Genomic DNA, 21,366 nt, shown 5'->3' with positions numbered 1-21,366 from the left:
TGCAGAAAGTCCACTCCTCCTGTCAACTTGCACACAAATCTAGATTTGAACCAAATACATATTTGCAGAGGTACATATTGTTTTAAAATTACACGCACCCCTCACATATCACAGGAGGTATACCCTGTTCAAACTCTACTCTTCCTGGAAGCTTGCATTCAGAAATGGCAATATTTTGCACTTTTTAACTGGTTTGCAATACCGGACATTACCCCAAATTTACACACATGTGCGCAAGGAGTATGGACATTAGTTGATGAAGTGTCAGATTTTTCACATGCACACATTTTGAGTAATATCCTCTTTTCCGCTAAAACTCCCCTGAACATACCACCGGTTCTAAAAACCTCTTAAAATGTGGGCAGAAAAATCACAAGAATTATGGTATCATTTATAAAATGTTCACATGTCCGCTCTATGAGTTATTCATCTTTTTAGAGTTATGTTCTGGCCCCAAAGGGGTGTGGTTTCCCCCCAGCACAAGGTTGAATTTCTGGTTTTTCCAGTTCTGCCAAGCCAGCTTGCTCTCACAGGCAGTGCCCCTCCCCTTTACTTCTAGGAGGAAGCTCCATTTACGACTGCCGCCAATAAAACATTTGCCTGAGTCAGGACAGGGCTTTGTTCAGAGCTCCTGTATTCTGTGGGGGCTCCCCTTAATTCAATTATCAGAGAGATGGCATATCCTTAGTGTGGCCAGCAAAAGGCAGATGGCCTGGGAACACAGCTGTGACTCAAGTTTCACTCCTGATGGGGGTAGTTGCCAGGCAGAATTCAGTTCCTTAAGGCAGGTTTCAGATAAAATGTCACTTTTTGTTACCCAGTCTAAGTCAAGACAATGTTTACATATGCAGTTAGAATGCTGATTCTAAGTTTAAAACTATGACATTTAAACAATTGCAACCTATGTGACACTCAAAGTAGGTCACTCATTTCTTTTAAACATTTAAATTTTTAGTGTCTTTCAGTCCAAATTTACTTAAACTGCTGAAATCCACAGCTCAGCCAGTCTTGTTATAAACCTTCAAGTCACTTCAGAATATAACTTTACATTGGATCCACCTCTCAGTAAGTCTTTCTTTGGCATGTTTTGGGTTCATTTATTCAGTTTTCTACAAAAAAGTAAAATCTGGTGTTATTTTAAAACGCCGGCTTTTGGATAGTGGTGAGTACTGGTACTGCACCCCTTTTTGGGATTTAAGAAAATGAATTCCCAACAGTTATGGGTTTGCTTTTGGCAATCAGCATTGCCACTCCCAACGGTTTCAGACTACTGTGTGGGTAGTCCAATGGTGGTTTTAGGCAGTGTCCTCCTGTGCCCATAACATTGGCAAAAATGAGTGGCAGCCTATTCTTCATGCATTTCCCTGTGCATTTTCTGGGAAGCTCTGGCCATCATGATGTTTTCTATGTCAGTACTGCACAGTTTTGAGGTAGGGCTTGGATGCGTGGATAAAAACATCCCACACCACCATTCCCAAAATAAAACCATCCTGCATATCTGGTACCAGCTTCTCTCCATGGGCCATGACAGAGCCATTCACTGAGGACAGGCTCAAGAGTCAGAGGCTTGCAAGGATGCAGACTGCACTCACTCACTCCCTTGCTCTGTTCCCAGTTTCTAACTTAAAATTACCCTCGGGGCCATTTAGCCATCCATGCATGAAACCGTTTTGCTTTCCGCAAATTGGCAACATCAGATTTTGACGGAGGACTGGTCAAGTGACTGGTTCACTAATTAATGATCATGCACAGGATATGTTGCACTGTACGAATGATTTAAAAACCCTTAGGATGGATAAGAAATCCCTAGAAGTCGATACCCACTAAAAACAAATGGGTCTCACACACGCCTAGTCGGTATAGGCAGGAATGGAAATCAGGAGCACCGCCCATATGTGAATGCTTGAAATGTGCTCATGCTTTGTGGATATGTGTTTCATATAAAAGTCTAGGACAACAGTGGCACGTGCTGCCACATGTTTAACTGGATTTGGTAACTGATCACACGCAGTTGTTAATGTACTTCTCCATGTGTTATTCAAACAAATACATGTGTAGGGTAAGCCCTAAATGTTGGGTGTGTCACCTGTCTTCACTGTATATGTCCATATGTGTTTAGGAAAATGTGAGTACGTCTTACACAACAAAGGCAGAATAGTACATTTTATAGAGGAAAATGGCCAGACATTGATTGTATGGTCTGGTAAATACAGAATGAATCGAAAAAAATCCTTTTTGAAGAAAAATGAAAATATTGGGCGATGGATATACCCACTCCCAAAGTGTTAACAAGTTATCATCACTTTGAATTTTACTATTGTGAAGAAAGTGGACATTAATTGCCACATATGGTTACATGAGTAACACGCAAATTGGTGTATTTGAATCGGATTATTAGGACACTACTTGTTATAGAAACATCAGACTTTGAAGCTGCAGATAGCGAGCTACTTGCCAAAGGTAAATTCCAGGATTGCGGGTCATTTCAGTGGCAATTATTTATGTCGGCCGTAGGCCTCCGGTGCTGTCTGTGGCCTACATCAGGGAAATGGTTCATTCTGTTATATTATCCATTGCAAATATGTCTTAGAAAATGTTCATTCTTTCTATGAAATGTAATATAAATACAAAATTGAGCAATAAAGTTCCTTTGACAATTACTTTTTTAGCATTCATTATTTTTTTTTTAAAAAAAAAAGGTCAAAAGGTTTCTAGGGGAAAAGGCTAGTTGCAACACACCTAACACGATGTGGCAAAGTATGCTTGTAAAGAGGATCCAGCCCCCCCCCTCACCCCCATGCAATCCACATATGCACCCCATGTGTAATTGCTTCAAACGCATTTTACAAACCTGCTTGGGGGTGGGGGGGGGTTAATAGGGCTCAATATGAGGTTATGCGGTTGGCGTATTAGTGGGTATTCAAGAAATTCTTATTCACAAAGGTGATATTTTTTAGGTAAATCAAACTACATTTTAACTCCAAAATAAATATTTTTTTGTAATCTAGACTCTATGTCCAAGGGCGTGAAATATAAACATGAAAAGGTAAGGTTGTCTGTATTCAGCGGAATTCTTTCTATCCACAAGTACTTTGTCTTATAATAAAAACAATTGTACTTGCTTTGTAAATGTAGTAACGAAAAATGTAGATGCAACACATTTCCTCTCGTAATTAAAATGGAGCACAGTTCCAAATGAATTAACATGCTAACCAGATGTGTCAGTGCTTAGTGCCTTGTATATGAAAAGCCACACGATTGCAGTGCCTAGGTTTTGAGTCTGTGGATACTTCATTTTAAAAACAAATGCAAATAAGTGCCGATAAAGCCAACGCTGAGTGCACACTTTACTGTCACCGCTAACATTAACACTTGTAACCCCAGACACATTTCTGAAGGACACCTTCCAATCACTGTGGCATTCAGTGTATATTGTGAACTAAACGGAGCTTTTCAGTAGCAATGCATGTCTGTGTGAGATTCGGTTTGTTTGAACATGATACACCCGACAGTGTTCATTTCATAAATCCGGACTAACTAGCTTTTAAGGTCGTTCAAAGCAAGTTCACCCGATCAAACTATAGATACATTTAGCAAAGGAGTACTAGCGCCTTGAAAGCTTAAAGCGTTTCTATCATGGTTAGAATGCTTAAGATGATGGTAATCGACGGCCAAACTAAGAAAAGAGTCGTGCACAATCCATAGAAGGTGCCTCCAGTTCCTCTAGAGAGCTCTTTGGAATTCTCACTAATAGGACAAATGCTTGTACTCTTCCATCTCCTATAAATCCTGATTCTGCATGGCTTGACGAGTTGCAAACATTCTTTAAAACATCCTGTATGTACGAGATTGGATTACGGTATTCCTCCCACCTCACTGTAAGAGTACTGATCTTCCTTCTACCATGAGTACAACAGACTCAGGGATTGGACTGAATTATAGTAGCTCTTTGCTATTCAGTTTACATCCCATTTCTGTCACAGACACCTTGAATGTCCTCACTTTACTCAAAGCTTCTAACTGACCCAGGGATCCGTATTCGGCGCTCATTATTAAGGAGTGCGCTGAATCACGTGCACCTTTAATCAAGGGTACAATCTCATCGTCCTTTAAGGCAAGTGTAGCCCCAGACATATTAAAACAGGCCTGGCCCATGCTATTACTGAAAAATCCTAAACTGGATCCACTGGATTGCGTTAGCTATCATCCCATCACTGGCTTTCCTTTTCTTCCTAACCTATTAGATTGGGCTGCCTCTATTCCACTTCAGACTCACTTACAAACACACCAACTCTCAGGGGATCGTTTTTGCCCAGGCATCTTGAATAGCAAGAGCTCGCTTCTTCACATTTTAGACTGAGTTCAAGTGGGTGATTTAATCCTACTTGACTTTACAGCCGTGTTTGATACCATTGGCCTTTCACTGCTATGCATGCATTTTAGGGAGGTCGCTCGGGCCTCTGAGTCTCGAGTGAACTGACTGGACTCTTTCCTGAGATATCGCTCATCCTGCATAAATACTGGCACCTACACCTCCAGCAGTGAACAAGTTGAATTTGGAGTCCCCCAAGGAACCTGTCTATCACCCATTCTTTTTGATATTTATAAGAAACCCCTCCACGATCATATTATAGACTTCGGTGCTGTGTTTTAGAATATCATCGACAACACCAATCTGGTCGTCCGTCTTGATTATGATCAACATCAAGATGTTGGACATATACAGGCCATTCTGATATCTATAGAATCGTGGATGGTCGAACACTGGCTAGAACTTAATCGGGATAAAATGGAAATGTTGTTGGCGACCCCCTCCTAAATGTTCAGCACTTTACTCTGATATCATCCTCGAAGATTACACCATAAATGCAGAGACCAAGGTCTCACCTTTGGGCATGAACCTTGATTCTTCTTTATCTATGGGGCCACAGATTAACCAGATTGCAAAAAATGCTAGCTATAATTTAATGCCACTTGAACAAGTTAGACCAAATCCATTGGGACATCATAGGGCTACCTTCGCTAGAGCTCTTATAGGCTCCAGGTTAGACTGCTGCTATTCCCTTTATGCTGGCGTGTCTGATTCCTCTATCCAACGACTACTGGCTGTACAGAACTCTATGGCCAGCATTGCTACTCAAACTCCCAAATATTCCCACATTTATTTGGTCCCGAGAAAGCTGCTTCAGCTTCCGATTAGAAGCAAATTAGATTTTAAATTGCGTACTGTGGCTCTTAAAGCCCTTTTTGGCATTGTCCCAGATTACCTGAAGTGCTGCTCCAAATGGTACGTCTCTTCTAGACCAAAAAGGATCTCAACGTTAAGCAGAATGCTCATTCATGCTGCAAACAATCCAGAGCTTTTGGTGGAGCCATGCGGTCATTGCTGCCAGAGTTTGGAACCGTCTTCCTCCTGACCTCTGAAAAATGGACAATCTTTCTGTTCCGAAACAAGGTGAAAACATTCCTTTTCTAGCTTCTTTTGCTAACTTCTGACGTTTGGGATGTGCGCTGTGAGACCGCTGGGCTGTAGTGCCTCTCCATACCTTCTACAATACACAGTGACTTAAGATTCTACAATAGAATAAAGAAAATACATCTCAGACCTGTGGAGACCAGCCATTTAAAGAAGACAGGGCGACTGTGTGCCAAATTATTTCATGTGAGTAGCAACAAGTGTATCATTTATTTATTTATTTTGTCATTTATATCGAGCACAAAGCCCAGAGGCATCGAGGCGCTGTTAACCTAAGCATATGGTTACAGAAAAGTGCTTGAAATAGTAGGTTACAGATGATACCTACCAGGCATTTCATAGGTTAGGGCAGTCAATACATACTAGGAAAGCCTCCCCTCTTGTTGCGGGGGCTGCATCAAGCATGCATACATGGGACAAAATAGGTAGAGTCGATACATTCGAATACTTTTTCTACTGCAATGTTGGTGATCTACTGAATGACGAGAACCTGCTGATGAAACAACTGAAGGAACATCATGCAGCAGAACCAACAATCGTCAACTTGTGACTCACTGCCTGAAAGAATGTATCTCTAGTGACAAATATCTAGCAATATAAGAAAACCAAACTGACATGACTGATCTAAATCATTCTTTCTGTAGAAGGGAAAAAAACGAAAACCAAAATGTTAAAAAAGATCCTGTAAAGCCTGAATGGTTTGTTTTACCCTCATTTGATTGCATATGAACCACAACTAACCAACTGCGCCAACGTCCTGGTCATTCCAAAATATTCAATTCGTAAAAAAGTAAAATCGCTCAATCCAGGCAGTCCAGGGAGTCTCTGAGCCTTCTGCTGGTGCCATCCTCTACTAGCTGAAGAACACACGATATAGGACCCGTTTTTTATATGTTGTTTTCTGGGAATAAATATCATGACAGATTAAAACCACCAACCGAAAGAAACAGTGTTCACCACCTAATAGCTCTGAAGAAATATACAATAAGTGCTCAACAGCCTGATTCATGGAATTATTTGCGTGAAAAACGCAGCTTTGCGCGCCTTTCTGCCCGAAAATCCCCATACTTCAAACAGGGATTTTCGGGCAGAAAGGCACGCAAATCTGCTTTTTTAATGCAAATAATTACATGAATCAAACTGAATATATTACATGCCACAGAGGACAAAAGAACATGAATAATTCTGCCTGCCATCTAGTCGGTCCGACAAAAAGGAATAACAAGAGTGCTTTCTTTTACCTGACGCACAAATCTGTAGATGAACTAGCTGTGGCCTTTTAGGTGATTTATACCAAGTAGCATTCAAATAATCATTTGATTCAAAGTGCAGGGGTGGGTGAGATGGTCAGAGGACTTTCTCAGCTAGAACCCAGGAACGACCGCATTTCCGTTTCTGAAGGAAGGAAGGAAGGAAGGAAGGAAGGAAGGAAGGAAGGAAGGAAGGAAGGAAGGAAGGAAGGAAGGAAGGAAGGAAGGAAGGAAGGAAGGAAGGAAGGAAGGAAGGAAGGAAGGAAGGAAGGAAGGAAGGAAGGAAGGAAGGGAGGGAGGGAGGGAGGGAGGGAGGGAGGGAGGGAGGGAGGGAGGGAGGGAGGGAGGGAGGGAGGTGGCAGGAAGGAAGGGGGAGAGAGGGAGGGAGGGAGGGAGGAAGGAAGGAAGGAAGGAAGGAAGGAAGGAAGGAAGGAAGGAAGGAAGGAAGGAAGGAAGGAAGGAAGGAAGGAAGGAAGGAAGGAAGGAAGGAAGGGAGGGAGGGAGGGAGGGAGGGAGGGAGAGAGAGAGAGAGAGGCAGGAAGGAAGGAAGGGAGGGAGGGAGGTGGCAGGAAGGAAGGGGGAGAGAGAGGAAGGAAGGAAGGAAGGAAGGAAGGAAGGAAGGAAGGAAGGAAGGAAGGAAGGAAGGAAGGAAGGAAGGAAGGAAGGAAGGAAGGAAGGAAGGAAGGAAGGAAGGAAGGGAGGGAGGGAGGGAGGAAGGGAGGGAGGTGGCAGGAAGGAAGGGGGAGGGAGGGAGGGAGGGAGGAAGGAAGGAAGGAAGGAAGGAAGGAAGGAAGGAAGGAAGGAAGGAAGGAAGGAAGGAAGGAAGGAAGGAAGGAAGGAAGGAAGGAAGGAAGGAAGGAAGGAAGGAAGGGAGGAAGGAAGGAAGGGAGGGAGGGAGGGAGGGAGGGAGGGAGGTGGCAGGAAGGAAGGGGGGAGAGAGGAAGGAAGGAAGGAAGGAAGGAAGGAAGGAAGGAAGGAAGGAAGGAAGGAAGGAAGGAAGGAAGGAAGGAAGGAAGGAAGGAAGGAAGGAAGGAAGGAAGGAAGGAAGGGAGGGAGGGAGGGAGGTGGCAGGAAGGAAGGGGGGAGAGAGGGAGGAAGGAAGGAAGGAAGGAAGGAAGGGAGGGAGGGAGGGAGAGAGGGCGGCAGGAAGGAAGGGAGGGAGGGAGGGAGGGAGGGAGGTGGCAGGAAGGAAGGGGGGAGAGAGGAAGGAAGGAAGGTAGGGAGGAAGGGAGGGAGGGAGGGAGGGAGAAAGGGAGGGTGGCAGGAAGGAAGGAGGAAGGGGGAGGGAGGGAAGAAGGAAGGAAGGAAGGAAGGAAGGAAGGAAGGAAGGAAGGAAGGAAGGAAGGAAGGAAGGAAGGAAGGAAGGAAGGAAGGAAGGAAGGAAGGAAGGAAGGAAGGAAGGAAGGAAGGAAGGAAGGAAGGAAGGAAGGAAGGGAGGGAGGGAGGGAGGGAGGGAGGGAGGGAGGGAGGGAGGGGGGTGGCCAGCTAGGCCGTAAGGCTACATTCCGGATCCAAACTGGGGTAGGAAGAGGAAAGATGAAAGGAAGGGCTTAACAAATAGGGGGTAAGGTCAGAGGACGCTAACAGATAATGGCCCTCATTACGACCCTGGCGGAATTCGGAAAACGATGGCGGAAATGCAATACCGCCATCGAATAGCGCTCGGTGCGACTATGACCCGTCACCGCAAAGTACGAAGCCATTAGCGACACCGTAGTGAACGCCAACGCTAACTGCACCAAGCACGCGCGCGCGCGCCATGCCAAACCGTAAACACCACCATGGCGCAAGGGTACACTAATTCCGACCCTAGCGGACATGTACCTAACGCCATCAAGCATGGCGGAATGAACCATTCCGCCATGGTGAGAAGTACGGCATCGCGAATCAACCGTAAACGGCCCCACTGAGTGCCTGTACACCGCTCCCTGCCCACAAAGTACAACTCCCCGTAGGTGCAATGAAGTCACAATGCAACCATTGAAATGCACAAGTCACCCATGCATGCCAACGAACAAATGAAACACAAGAGGGGCCAATGGGAGCTGCAGGGCACAGATGGCACGAATACAGAAGCCATCCCAATGGACATGACCACAGTCCCCCACCAAGAAACGCACGCAAACACAGGCACCTGTGACCAGCAATATTCCGAAAATCACATCATTCCACCAGTCCACCTGGCTGACCGGCATCTGTTACACAAAACCCAATCCCCCGCCCCTGAGCATGACAACATTCAAACAGTCATATTGGCAGCCCCCATCCCTGACCTCACGGGCTTCGTAGGCAAACGCGTCCAGTACAGTACCACGCAACTAAACTCCGAAGCTGGAACCCAATGCAGATCTCCTCACAATACATCGCTCCCCAAATAGGAATATGCCACATCACTTGCAAAGAAGAACGCTACACGGGCCAAATCAGAATAGAAATTTAATGCACAACAAAATCACCAAGCCCATACAGCCATCAGGCCATGAACTCCAAAACACATTTCACCATTGTGGGCTGCATCCGCAAGAAATGACCAGCCACTACTTGTGTGACGCCCTGTTCCATCATGGTACACAGAGCCACATTCACGTACGAAAAGGCAACATTGAAGCGCACAGAACCGCAGGGCCGTCCCAATGGGGAGGCACTAGTCCAGCTGAAAGGCCGAAATGTTGCTCCGAGCCACCAGTACTGCGTAAGGGCATGTGGCCCATTGGCGATCGTCCCATAAGATCGTAATACTGCTCCACTGATTAACACGAAGCAGCAGGTGTCGGGAGTAAAACCCATCTGCAGGAGTGGCATACAGATGGCAGTGGCAAAAGGGGAGGAGATACCTGTCAACCAAAAGAAAAGAAAAAGAACAGAATGGCCATCAGAACTACATTCGAACAACTCACTTCAATGATCACACTAAATCCACAGCCATATGCATGCTAGCCCACTCCAAAGGTTCATCACCACCCAAAAACCACTTGCGACTCATAACTATCTATATCGAGGTGTAAACACCATCACAAACGAGTGTACCTGTGCATGCGTCTGTCAAAACAGAATCCATCAGATGGGATTGGTAACGTGCATGGACACAAGTGTCTGAGGGCGCGTCGAGACAGGGAGGGCTCAACAAGGACAGATAGACGATGGTCCCACTATGGCAGCCCTGCATCACATAGCGCAGGGGAGGCGGATAGATTCCAAGAAGCCCTGTACATGGCAAACTCTGTATCAAATCACCTGCCCATGCATCCATTCATCATTCCCTCATCCCGGGATTAAAACGCCAGAATATTTACTCACATAACATTAGAAATATCCATTGAGTCTGTGCGTTATGCAGCCTGCAAAATCCACAGTGCCCCAGCCCGTAATGCCAGTGTTGTGAAGTAACATGTATTTGGGAACGTCCGGCCTCATCGCCCACGTCGCTATTGCGCATCCCAAACCATTCATATCAATCATTGCATCCTCGCCATGGCCCCTGTCCCAAGGACATTGAACAATAGTACGTTATATTTGCAGTCAGACCTGAGGGCATTTCCTCGCCGCTAGCTGATAACCGAAAGCGCCGCCCTTCGAATTCCTCATTTGCAACATCACGTCGAAGAAGCATCTGTGGCCGTTTGAAATCACTAATTAATCCATCTAGTGCGGCTGTGTGTGAAAATGGCAACTGCCTTCACCCACAAATGGGACGCCCCGCCCGTCGTTGCAACTCGGTACAGTGATGCATGAGGGCCCACCGTTACTCGAGTACTACGTACCACTGACCCTTCACAAGTCTGTTCGCGACTGCACAGATAGTATGTGAAACAATGGGACCATAGCAGAATGAACATATCAACCAATGTTACACGGCCATCGCGTACAAATACATGATTGCAATAGCAAGATGCCATTCCCCGAATTGCAGCGTTGTGTGCGGGACGTGCTCGGCCAAAGGGGAGAGCAGTTTGCACAGGTGGAATGAATCACCACAGGTGGAGGCCATACAGCCTGAAAACACATAAATTGCACAGCCAGTCTCCTCCCACAACCACACCGAAATGCTACCGGCAGGACTCGCGATGTTGGCCCTGGGGGACCTGATAGCACTGCAAGTACTCCAACTCCAGGAAGAAGACGAACACCAACTACAACCGGCCGCACGGAGGAGACGCAGGAGGAGGAGGAGGGCAAGGCAGGGCCAGCAAGGGCCGCCAGCACAGCCACTACCACCACGCAGGCAGCCCGCAATCCCACGCCTCCGAGCACATCCGTTCAACCTCACTGATGAGCAGATCCACACCCTCTACCGTCTGGACCGGGACACCATAGCCGCCATTGTGGACATGACACAGGCTGACCTTGTCAGCATGATAGATAGCCCAACCGCCATCCCACCCCTACTGAAGGTGGTGTCTGTACTCCACTTCCTGGCCACAGGCACCTACCAGCACACAGTCGGACAGTTGCATGGCATTTCTCAGCCACTGTTCTCACGGACACTATTGCAAGTGCTCGATGCCCTCCTGCAGCACGCAGACGACTACATCTCCCTACCACGCTCGGAGCAGGAAATTACCAACACAAAAGTGGGATTCCATGCACTTGCCGGCATACCGGGTTGCATTGGTGCCATCGACTGCACCCATGTGGAATTGGTCGTCCCACATGCCATGGAGGCCCAGTACCGCAACCGAAAACAATTTCATTCTCTGAATGTACAAATGGTGTGTGACTCCAACAGGATCATTACACATTGTTGTGCCAGATTCCCTGGATCAACCCATGATTCTATGGTCTTGAGAAACTCTACAATACCACGCTACATGGAGCGACACGCAGGGAACAGATCCTGGCTACTCGGTGAGTCTCATTACATGCATGATAATGTGGGGTATGTGATTCGGCAATGACCTGGCAGGAAGGGGGGGGGGGTGTGCGTACGTAGCAATGGCATTCCACATCATACGTTTCTCGTCCACATACAGGTGATGCTGGATATCCACTGAAGAGATGGCTCCTCACACCAGTCCGGAACCCACGGGACCAGCATGAGGAGGACTACAACCATGCCCACTCACGTACCCGTGTAGTCATTGAACAGGCATTCGGCCTACTGAAGGGTCGTTTCCGCTGCCTCAGCAGGTCTGGCGGGGCACTCCTGTACCGCCATGAGAAGGTTGCAAAGATGGTGATGGCATGTGTCATGCTCCACAACATGTGCGTACGTAGAAATGTGCCCATGCCCCCTGACGCAGAACTGCAAGCATCTGATGATGGTCATGATGAGGGCGGGGATGTGGCAGCACCTCAAGGAGTCTGCGAGGCACCGGAGGGCCGTGACATTCGTCAGCATCTCATTGATGTATGCTTCTAGCACTCACGCCTGGTGGCTGATACATGGACACGGGACTCGTGGCACTGTGTGTGTCTGGGACATGCACAATATGGACTGTACGCCTATGATGGCCTAGTACACAAAGATCAATGTCCACACATCTCATTGGTTGATCGTGCACTGTTTATGGCATATGTGATATCATGTTGTACACCCTATCGACCCGCCACCCAAGTGAGCCCAACACACCCCCTCCACCCTCCTACCTCCCCCCCGAACACCAGTGTCCACAGATGCTCGTTGTCAGTGGGCAGTCGCTATTGCAAGCCCCCTCTGCGGGTATCAGGGGCACACCTGCCTGTGGAGCGCAGGTTCCTCCCAAAACTACGTTGGGGGCTGCCCTGGACGGAACTTGCAACGGATGATGTCTCTGCCTGCTCACGTCCATGCATGTCCCTAAGGGTTTGCGAGAGCTCAGTGAGCACACGGCGCACTGCGGCAAGTTCGGCACATACGTCCTTGGAAGTCGCATGCAGTTCCCCCCTCAGGCTCTTGGTGCTTCTCTCCATTTGGACTCTCAGGCTCTCGGTGCTACTCTCCATTTGTGCCCTTAGTGTCTCTGTACCTCTCTCCATTTCTGCCCTAAGTGTCTCAGTTGATGTTTCTATGTCTGCCTTAGTGCCCCCACATTCATCGGCATGGTCCTTGAGGAGCGTGGCCAGTTGCTGCTGTTGCACGATTAACTGGTCGAGGGACTGTTGCCTCTGCTGGGCCATGGCCATTTGCGGGGGTGTCACAGAGGGGCTGTTGACCTCATGTTGCCTTGCCACAGGGCTTGTGGGGGATGGCCAGTCGTCGTCTTGTGGGTGCCCCTGCGTGGTATCCTCATGTTGTACGGGATGGGACAGACAGGGGGATTGGGACAGGTCATGGATGGATCTGTCTTCGACATCCCCGTCTTCTGTGTCGGAGCATGCTGCCATCAATCGGGTGTCACCTATGGTGCTGCTGCCACCAGAGGCAGTGCCTTCTGTGGCATCCGTTGGGGGGACCTGTGGTGGTGGTGGTGTGGGCATGCTGGCTGCTGGGGTGCCTGTTGATGTTCCCTCCTCTGTGCTGCCACCTGATTTGTGCTGCTGCCGTGTCTTGATGCGTGCAGCTGAGGTGGAGGGTCTTTGGCCGTTGGTCTTGGCCCTCTTTGCAGGTGTGCTGGTAGGGGTGTCCTGAAGCTCGTCGTTTGGATCGGACCCTGTGGTGGAGTAAAGGAGGGCGAGGGTTATTGATGGGTCTGTGGGAATTGGAATGGCATTGTATCACATGCATTGGGGTGGTACCTGAGGGTGATTTGGGTCGGGGCCTTGGAGGTGCTTTCATTTGTGTGTGGAGTGAGGGTGCAGTTGTATGGCAGCCTGCAGTTAGGGTGTGCCTGCTGCACGTGTAGTGCGTGTTTTAGGGGTTTTTAATTATTTATGTATTTATTGTGGGTTTTAACGTGCGCTATCAGGCCGATGTGTGTGGACGTTCTCCTGGACATGTGTTTCTGTTGCACTATGTGGACACATGGTACTTCACATGGTTGGACTTTGTGGATTTGGCATTGTTTTATCTGGCCCACCTACCTGAATCTTCGGATGTCTGCACTCCTTTCTCCATCCCTCCGACTCCCTCTATGCTCTCCATTCCGATGGTGGAGGCACAGATTTCTTCCCAGGGGGTCAACTTGATGGGTGATTCAGGACCTCCCCCGGTGGCTGTGGCAATGTTGCGGTTGGCAGAGAGTATGCTGCGGACGCGTATCCGCAGGTCGTCCCATCGCTTTCGGCATTGCTGTGGGGTGCGGGGTGCGGTCCCCACCGCATTTACCCGCTGTGCCACCAGAGCCCATATGGCCTTCTTGTTTGCAAGTGCCGTCCTGGTCATTTGCGTGGAGAAGACGACGGCAGCATTCTCCTGGAGGGTCTCTGTTAGCACGGTGAGTTCCTCACGGGAGAAGTGGACCTGCCGCTTGCGGTCGCACGCTTTCTTCGCTACTTTTCCCATTTTTCTTGGTTTCGCTAGGGTGGATGACGGGTTGGGGTGTGTCTCAGGGTAGTGTTTTTAGTGGTTGTGTGGTTTTAGTGGTTTTATAGGTGTACGGCGGGATGTTTCCCGTTCCGGGCCCATGTTTTAACTTCCGTTTCCGTATATTTCCGGTCACCGTACTTTCCGGTAGGCGCACACTGCGGTGTCCGCTGTGATGGGTGGCGGTATTGCACCTAGGGCGCCGTACGGCGGCGGTGTGGGCCGTTTTGGGGTCATTTCCGCCATCGCGGACTTTGCACTTCCGCCATGCCGTGGTGCTCGTGCCCGATGGGTCGAAATGGGCCGCACTTTGCTCCTTCGTGCAATGGCGGAAACGCTATTTACGCTGTGGCGGTCCGGTCAGTCACTTTCCGCCAGGGTCGTAATGAGGGCCAATGTCACGTACTGTAAATGGTGCACGGCTGCCCCATTCCTCCGAAGATGGAAACTGTCTGGTTGCAGCGCAGTTCAACAATCTTTTACACGCTGTCGCCCATGCCAAGATGGCAGATGTGCCCTTCGAATGCTCATGGTGTGCCTCATCTGCGATGGCAGACTTCCAGTTCCGGCTCCCGCAACGTGGAAGCCCTTCAAATGCAGTGAAGGAAGGCAGTGACAAGTGTCACAGTACTCCAGGTATGGTGCTTGACCTGTTGCTGACGTTTGTCCTTGTGCCTCCCTTGTTTTTGCTCGCTGCTTCTGTTGCCTTCTTTTGTTCCTTCCTGCTTGGTTTTCTCCAATCCTTCTCTTCCTGGATCCTTCCTTCCATTGCCTGCTGCCCTCCTGGATCTTTTCTTCCATTGCCTGCTGCCCTCCTGGATCCTTCCTTCCATTGCCTGCTGCCCTCCTGGATCTTTCCTTCCATTGCCTGCTGCTCTCCTGGATCTTTCCTTCCATTGCTTGTTGCTCTCCTGGATCCTTCATTCCATTGCCTGCTTGTCTCCTGGATCCTTCCTTCCATTGCCTGCTGCCCTCCTGGATCTTTCCTTCCATTTCCTGCGGACCTCGTGGATCCGTCCTTCCACTGCCTGCTGCCCTCCTAGATCTTTCCTCCCATTGCCTGCTGCCCTCCTGGATCTTTCCCTCCATTGCTTGCTGCCCTCCTGGATCCTTCCTTCCGTTGCCTGCTGCCCTCCTAGATTTTTCCTTCCATTTCCTGCTGCCTTCCTGGATCCTTCCGTCCATTGCCTGCTGCTCTCCTAGATCCTTACTTGATTGCCTGTCGCTCTCCTGGATCCTTCCTTCCATTGCCTGCTGCCCTCCTGGATATTTCCTTCCATTGCCTGCTGCCCTCCTGGATCCTTCCTTCCATTGCCTGCTGCCCTCCTAGATCTTTCCTTCCATTGCCTGCTGCCTTCCTGGATCCTTCCTTCCATTGCCTGCTGCCCTCTTGGATCTTTCCTTCCATTGCCTGATGCTCTCCTGGATCCTTCCTTCCATTTCCTGGTCCCTCCTGGATCTTTCCTTCCATTGCCCGCTGCCCTCCTAGATCTTTCATTCCATTGCCCGCTGCCCTCCTAGATCCTTCCTTTGATTGCTTGCTGCCCTCCTGGATCTTTCCTTCCATTGCCTGCTGCCCTCCTAGATCTTTCATTCCATTGCCTGCTGCTCTCCTGGATCCTTCCTTCCAATGCCTGCTGCCCTTCTGGAGCCTCCCTTCCATTGCCTGCTACCGTTCAATCAAATTCACGCAAACTGCCTTCTGGACCGCCTGCAATCACTGAATTTGTTGACATTTGTAGTTTTTCCCGTCGGGTATTCCCCTGGGGGTATCCTTGATGCTAGTTCTTCCTGACCCGTGGCACCGAGGGACGACATGCCCTTTCTTTACCACCTCCAATCTTAAAAAGGGAAAAGGTGAGAGACGTTGCTGACAGATTGCAATGTTACCAAACCAGGAAACACTGGACCAAGACCAGGAACGTATCGGTGCTGTACAGACCTTTACATGCGAGTTGGACGCATTAAAAGTAGAAAATACTACCTTGCGACAAGTCTTGGCTGCCCATGATCTGTCCCCTGTGGAACCACCTTCAAGAAGCCCACCTTTGGGTAAATATGATGGTTCCCCTAAAATGTTGAAGGCATATCAGGACGCCGGCGCAGTCCAGTTTAACTTTCATCCCCACCGCTTTTTGTCTCCTTGTGCAAGGATGTGCTATATGATTACCAATTTAACAGAGAATGCCTTAGCCTGGACCACTATAATGGTAACAGCCAACAGTCCTCTACTCAACGACTATCCTGGTTTTGTTGTGGCTTTTAAACAGGCCTGATCTGGCCTACATGGCACAGGAAACCTTATTGGATATCTCCCAAGGAACCTTTGACTTGAAAATGAGTCACACAAAGTTAGCAACAAGCAGCCAGAGAGTTTGGTTGGCCTGAAGTCAACTAATGTACCTTGCTTCAGAGCAAGTTAAGTGAGGCTTAAAAGAGGAACTGCCTTCTGTTCTGAGACCTGCCTCTCTGTCGGATCTCATGACCATGAACTTGCAGTTTGATTACCATCTACAAGAAAGGAGACAATAGACAAGGCGAGGACGGATTCCTTCCACCAGAAGCACTGCACCTTCTCTGCCCTCCTCTATGCCTGGAACCAGAAACCCAAAGTGATGCGGGTCCAAACAGCCTACAGCCCCTTGTACCAAGAAGAACATGACCATCAACGCGGTCTTGGTTTGTGCATGCATTACAGGGCAAAGGGAATTTTAGTGAAATAATTCCTTATGACACCCCCTTGTCGCTCGGGGGAAATGCTTCCTCCCAGTCCTAAAGGGGACCTCAGATTGGGAGAAACAATCACGTCCCGGGACTTCTTCCTTCTCCACTGCTGTCATTGCTGGTGATACAAATACATTTGGCCCAGGGTTCTTCTGCATCCTTTTCAACCATAACATTGGTTGAATGCAGTACCGCCGGTCTTTTTATGGATAGAGCATGGGCTATCGAGCATGGCATGAACAACCCATAGAGGGAGTGGATGGGTGCTCATTGGTGTCTGGAGCCATCACTGAACAACTAGGTTTCTGCCTTTAACGATTGCCAATCATGAAGAGATGGTACAGTTCGATCTCATTCAACCACACATTTCCCTGTGGTATTAGTAATGCCCTGGTTGCGAAAACATAAAGCGTTCATTAATTGGACTGCAAGCACACTTTTTCCTTGTGCACAATACTGTATCCATACTGTATGCAGGGCCAGACTCTTCAGGGCCCGGAACCTGAAAAGGATGCGCCCGAGATCAGGCCTTGCCTTGATTACAGAGGACTGAACCTAGCAACTATCAAGGATCAAATCCCCTCTCCCATTGATTGCGTACATTTTGGAGGCAGTATGAAGGCCTTGTATATTCACGAAGTTGCACTTACGTGGAGCCTACCACCTTATACGTATATGACCAGGGGATAAATGGATGATGGCCTTTGGCACTCCCTTTGTGCATTTCAAATACAAGGTTATGCCCTTTGGAATCACTAATGCCCAAGCTGTTTTCCTGTATTGTATGGACTGTATATTCTCCAACCTGCTTATGCGTTGAGTCATTGTGTACCTAGATGAAATTGTGATATCCTCTGCACTCCATCTGAGCATACCTTCCATGTACGTGAAGTTCCAGGTCATCTACGTGAAAATAAACTATAAGCTAAACCTGAAAAGTGTGAACTCAATCAAGCTTCAGTCAGATATCTGGGATATAATTTGTCATGGGAAGGAATAGCCATGGACCCCGAAAGAGTGTCTGCTATTATTGATTGCCATCAACTTACGTCGGTGAAGGGCATCCAGTGGTTTTTGGGCCTAGCAAACGTCTACAGAATATTCATTTCAGTCTTTTCTTTCAAGATTAATCCTTTGACACAACTACTGGGCAAAGGGGTTACACATTCGCATGGTCCCCCGAAGCTAACATTGCCTTCTCCAATCTCAAAATGGCATTTATCAGAGCTCTGATGTCAGCCTGTCTCCTCAGAGCCATTCATCATAGAATCTCTCTAATCAGGCTAGTGAAGCAGTCCTATAACAGGTGCACTTTGATGGAGAAGAATATCCTGTGGCTTATCCACCAGTAAAGTTAATTACTCCGGTTTGGAAAAGGAATTGTTGCCTCTAAAACAGGCATTCCAAGAATGGAGACATTTACTGCTTGGAGCTCAACACCCAGTGGAATGCAGGGCCGATTACGACAACCTGAAGTTAATTCAGCAACGTGAATTCCGAAACAGCATACAGGCTCGGTGGGCTTACTTTTTTGCCCAATATGACATTTTTATAATTTACATACCAGGTACCAAAAACAATGTTGCTGAGGCCCTCTCTGGGAAGTACTCTGAGGTGGACCATTCCACTTTAGCTCACAAGCACATGATGAAAGACAAAACCTTTGTCTTTTCTGTCTCCACGTTCCTGTTGGATGTAGAGAGGAACATGCCTTCATCAAGCACTATAACTTACAACTGGAAGCTAGGAAAAAATGGAGGACTTCTCTTTCATGATCAACAATTGTACATTTCCACCGATAAGACTATACAAAAGTGAGATAATGTGCACCAAAAAAGATGCCTACAACGTCAGGATTAACCAGGCAGGCTCTTCTACCAAAGAATTATTTAAAATTCTAAAGGAGCTAGAAAACCCTAATACCCTCCCAGACAACTGCTCAAAAGATAAACCCTGGTGCACTAGCATCCAGAATGCCCTCAACAATAAAATTACAGGGCTCCAGACCAAACCTCAACAACTCTTCAGAAACAAAACCACTAACCCTAGCTTAAGCTCACCAAACCCAATCAAACCCAATATGGGCTTCACATTTAAGAAAGTAACCATCTTAGAAGTCCAAAAAATCATCACTTCGCTAAAACCGTCTAATTGCAAAGGAGACAGCTGCCCTGCCCAAATAATAACAGACGCTGCCAGAGACCTCTCCCCTTTTATCACTAAGCTAATCAACCTGTCATTTGCTAACAATTCTGTCCCCAACAACCTAAAACAATCTTGGGTGCTCCCTCTCCTAAAAAAACAATCCCTAGACCCAGCCATACCAACCAATTATAGACCCATCACCACTGTCCCTTTTCTGCTAAAAATTCTGGACAGAGTTGCCTACATCCAGATTCAGGAGTACCTGGAATCTAATCAACTGCTAGGGATTCGTCAATCTGGCTTCAGACCCCAACATGGAACTGAAACCGCTCTGGTTGACCTCAAAAGCCAGATTGACGAAATCAAAGACAAAGGCAATGCAGCAATCCTACTGCTCCTAGACCTCTCAGCAGCCTTCGATTTAGTCGACCACGAATTCCTATGCAACCACCTATCCATCGCAGCCCACTTCTCCTCCTCTGCCTCCGCATGGATACAATCCTTCCTGGCGAATAGAACCATGCAAGTCGTCTCAACAACAGTTGCTGCTGACCCTATCCCCATCACCTGTGGAGTCCCTCAAAGTTCCTGCGTCTCCCCCACCTTGTACAATATATTTACGAAGCCCCTATTCGACAAACTGGACCGTCTGGGTGTCACCTACACCAGCTATGCAGATGACACCCAGATTCTCCTCACCATCTCAGGCAACTACAACGCGGACGTCACCCGGATCAATGAAATCTTCTCCATCATTCAGGCATGGATGGCCACCCACGGCCTCTGCCTGAATGATGAGAAGACGGAGCTTCTGCTGGTCGGCTCTCCTCATAACCTGTCTAAACTCAGTCCCAGCTACAAGAATATTATCATAGACGGTTACACCATCCCTATCGCTAAAAGTGTGAAAACCTTAGGCTTTCACCTCGATGCCAACACCAACCTCTCCAAACAAATTAACTCAACTGCCTCGGCCACTGCCTATACGGGTAAGCTAATCAGGGCTAGCAGACCCTTCCTATCACCCAACAGCTGCCTCACTCTGGCCAGAGCACTCATTCAATTCAAACTAGACTATTGCAACAGCCTGTACCTAGGAGCCAACCTATCCGTAACTAACAAACTCCAGGTTCTCCAGAACAATGCTCTGCGCGCAGCACTCAACATCCCAAGGCGTGAGCACATCTCCACTACCAGGAAAACGTGTAAATGGCTCTCCATACAGCAAAAAATTGACCTCAAAACTATCTGTCTCACCTACAAGGCCTTAAATCACCTAGCCCCTCCGTACCTCTCCAACAAATTCACTTTCAAATCTACATCCAGTACCACCAGATCTTCCAGCTCCCTATGCCTGTTAGTGCCCAGATTTGCCTTAAAAAGAACAGGAGGCGCCAGCTTCACTGTGCTAGCCTCCCAACTCTGGAACACCCTTCCACTCAAAATTAAAACCACTGAGTCCTTCCCGATCTTTAGGAAACTCGTTATCGGCTGATTACTGAACAAAGAGTAACATTTTACCCTCTTCTCTAAGCCCCAACAGCCGTAACCATACCTGTATTATATGTAAATTACTGTACTATGTAAAACTCTTCTTGTAATTTGATGTACTCTGTAACTGTAAATGCTTATCTTATGCCTGTAACCGATTCCTTAAGCGCCCTTCTACCCACGGGTCCGGAGCGCTCTACAAATAAACTAAACAAACAAACAAACTAGACTGTTGGTTCTCTCAATGTGTCATTATTCTCTCCCCGCTGGACATCGTGGTATCAACGAACCACTCAAATTGTGAAACACCACCCGTGAAGCAAGATGGCCATGATTATGTCACACCCTCACACTCCAAACCACTGGGAAAGTTTCACCAACTAGACTTACCAGATGTCCTTTGGAAAGTCATCTCGACTGACTTTTACCACCTTCTCATGGCTATAATACCATTATGCTATCAGTGGGCTACTTCACGAAGCTGCTAATTTCACGCCCCTGCTCAAGATACCAACAGTGCCCGAGAAGGGCAAGATATTTTTTAATGAGATCTTCAAGCTGCACGGATTTCCTTCTACGATAGTCTCTGACAGAGCACCACAATTCTCTACATTGTGGTCTTGCCTTTGTAAGAATCTGGGTATTGAAAGAGCTATCTTGTCGGGGTCCACTCCGAATTTAATGGCCAGACAGAGAGGACCACTCAGACTCTATAACAGTATTTTCTTTGCTTCGCAACCTCAGTTCAAGGTGATTGGGCAGAGCTGGTGCCTACTGCTAAATATTCCGACAATAATGCTGAACATTTGTCTACTGGGCACAGTCCCTGCTTCTTTTCAAATGGAATTGACCCCTAAGTGTTTCCCTCTCATGTCTTTGCTGACACACGTATCCCACCA

The 21,366-nt window shown here is 47.8% G+C and overlaps 1 protein-coding gene across 2 annotated transcripts in view; it reads right to left on the bottom strand.

Moving 5' to 3' along the window:
* LPAR3 (lysophosphatidic acid receptor 3) overlaps positions 1–21,366 on the bottom strand; it is a 363,233-nt gene that overhangs the window by 320,953 nt on the left and 20,914 nt on the right. Inside the window, exon 2 of one of the 2 annotated variants that reach the window (XM_069641704.1) lies at positions 5,268–5,574. The exons of the other annotated variant lie outside the window; for it this stretch is intronic. The gene's annotated coding sequence lies outside the window, so the exon portion shown is untranslated. The remainder of the gene's footprint in view (positions 1–5,267; positions 5,575–21,366) is intronic. 2 annotated transcript variants of the gene reach the window in all.

The sequence above is a fragment of the Ambystoma mexicanum genome, chromosome 1q, assembly GCF_040938575.1.
Source record: "Ambystoma mexicanum isolate Mex_15411 chromosome 1q, UKY_AmexF1_1, whole genome shotgun sequence".
Taxonomy (NCBI): domain Eukaryota; kingdom Metazoa; phylum Chordata; class Amphibia; order Caudata; family Ambystomatidae; genus Ambystoma; species Ambystoma mexicanum.
The sequence above is the reverse complement of the archived record's forward strand: the minus strand, read 5'-3'. Positions and strand labels throughout refer to the sequence as shown.